We start from the raw sequence: 2,890 nt of genomic DNA on the forward strand, positions 1-2,890 counted from the left end.
ACAGACACAGACACAGATACACACAGACACAGATACACACACAGACACAGATACACACACACAGACACAGATAAACACACACAGACACAGACAGACACAGATACACACAGACACACACAGACGGACACACAGACACACACACACAGATACACACACACAGATACATACACACACACACATACAGACACACATACAGATACACATATAGGCACACACATACACACACAAATATATACACACATACACATAGACACACACACATAGATACACACAGATACACAGACACATGTACACAGATATACACACACACAGATACACAGCCACACAGATACAGACACACCAGATGTATACGCACCCTGATATATACACACAGATACACAGACAGATACACATATATACACAGACACACATACACATACAACACACAGATACCCACCTCCCCCCACACGCACACACATATATACACACACCAACATCCACACACACAGATACACTTACAAAAACATATACAAATACATACACAGATATACACACAGACACACATACAGTTACACCCACACAGATGTGCACACACACACAATACACACTGATATACACACAGATACATACACATAGATATACTCACATACAGATGTACACACACACAGATAGCCCCCCACACACACAGATATACACACAAATATACACACACAGAGGAATACATACACACACCAAACACTCACATACACACACACCGATACCCACGCATACAGATATATATACACACAGATATATATACACACAGATATATACACACAGATATACACACACAGATATATATATACACACACACAGATATACACACACACACAGATATATACACACAGATATATACACACACAGATCTATACGCACACAGATATATATATATACACACACAGATTATATACACACACAGATATACACGCACACAGATATATATACACATACAGATATATATACACACAGATATATACGCACACAGATATATACGCACACAGATATATACGCACACAGATATATACGCACACAGATATATATATATATACACACACACAGATATATACACACACAGATATACACGCACACAGATATATATACACACAGATATACACACGGATATATACACACACAGATATATATACACACACAGATACAGGCACACACAGATATACACACAAACATATATATACACCCAGATACACTTATAGATACACAGACACATACACTCACACAAGCACACACAGTTATACACATACACAGAGACACACACAGACACGGATGCACACACAGGTACACACACACACAGATACGCACACACAGATATACGCACACACAGGGATACACACAAATTTGCGCACGTAGAGTGATACAAACACAGAGATACATACTCATACGAGATACAGACACAGATGCACACACAGATACAGTGTGATGAATACACACATGCAGATACACACATATAAACAGAGGAAGATGTACACATACACACACAGATATACAGACACAGAGAGACACACACAGATATACAGACACAGAGAGACACACACAGATATACAGACACAGAGAGACACACACAGACAGGGATGCACACAGACTGATACACACACACCACCCAACCTGCACACCTTTGGACTGTGGGAGGAAACCGGAGCACCCGGAGGAAACCCACGCACACACGGGGAGGATGTGCAGACTCCACACAGACAGTCACTGAGGTTGGAATTGAACCCGGGTCCCTGGCGCTGGGGGGGCAGCATTGCCACCCTATCGCCCAATTGCCAAGAAATAAAGGGAGTGCTCGTTTAAGACAGATCTGAGGAAGAATTTCTCTATCTCTCCTTCTCCCTCTCTCTTGCCCTCTCTCTATCCCTGACCCTCTTTCTCTCCCTTTCTCTCTCTTTCCATCTATCTTTCTTTCTCTCTCTCCGTCTTTCTCTCTCTCCCCCCGGCCCTCTTTCTCACTCACTCGCTCCCTTGTTCTCTAAACATAACAGATTCTTGGGAGTGGTGGGGGGGTGGGGGTGGGGTAATTAGACACGGTAAACGTTGGGAGGATGTGTCTACTCGAGGGATAGGGTTAGGAGCAGGGGCGTAGTTGGGGAATAAGGCGGGTGCTGGTTTAAGTTGGATGTGAGGAAGCGTTTCTTTAAAATTCCGGGACTGGATAGCTTCACATTCAGCCCCTCGCACTGCATCCGCCCTCTGCTTGCCCACTCGCTCAACTTGTCCAAATCACACTGGAGCCTCTGGACCTCCTCCTCACCGCTCGATGCGATTCCCCCCCAATCGTTTGGGGAGCGTCAGCAAACCCAGGCGGTGGGAGGGGGGAGGGGGTGGGGGGGGGTGTCCCGGGGTCCCGCCCGGAGAACGGGAAGCGGCTACTCACCCACCACACTGGGGGCCGTGGCCAACAGCAGGAGAATGAGGAAGACCACCTTCATGTCGCAGAGACGGGCAGTTCCCACCGCAGAACTTTGCAGGGTTGGTGTTCCCAAGTTCCGGAATGTACACGGTTCCTGTCCCAACAGGAAAGCTGCCGATGTTGGAATGTGAGACGGCCGCTGTTACATCCTGTACACCACCCCCCCCCCCCCCCCCTCCTCCCCCACCCCAAACAAACAAACCCACCCCCATCAATAACCCTGAGCAGCATCGGAGACTGACAAAATCAAACCGCAGAGAGACAGAGTGAGAGGGAGAGACGGAGGGAGAGGGAGAGAGAGGGAGGGAGAGGGAGGGAGAGGGAAAGAGAGACAGAGAGAGGGAGAGACGGAGGGAGAGGGAGGGAGAGGGAAAGAGAGACAGAGAGAGGGAGAGACGGAGGGAGAGGGAGGGAGGGGGAGGGAGAGGGAAAGAGAGAGAGAGAGAG

At 47.3% G+C, this 2,890-nt stretch overlaps 1 long non-coding RNA gene across 1 annotated transcript in view; it reads right to left on the minus strand.

Annotated features, from left to right (window-relative positions):
- Nucleotides 1-2,597, minus strand: part of LOC119954959 — a 5,986-nt gene extending 3,389 nt beyond the window's left edge. Inside the window, exon 1 of the long non-coding RNA XR_005458342.1 lies at nt 2,408-2,597. This is a non-coding gene — a long non-coding RNA (uncharacterized LOC119954959). The remainder of the gene's footprint in view (nt 1-2,407) is intronic.
- Nucleotides 2,598-2,890: the final 293 nt, after the last annotated feature.

This window comes from Scyliorhinus canicula, chromosome 20 (genome assembly GCF_902713615.1).
Source record: "Scyliorhinus canicula chromosome 20, sScyCan1.1, whole genome shotgun sequence".
NCBI lineage: Eukaryota > Metazoa > Chordata > Chondrichthyes > Carcharhiniformes > Scyliorhinidae > Scyliorhinus > Scyliorhinus canicula.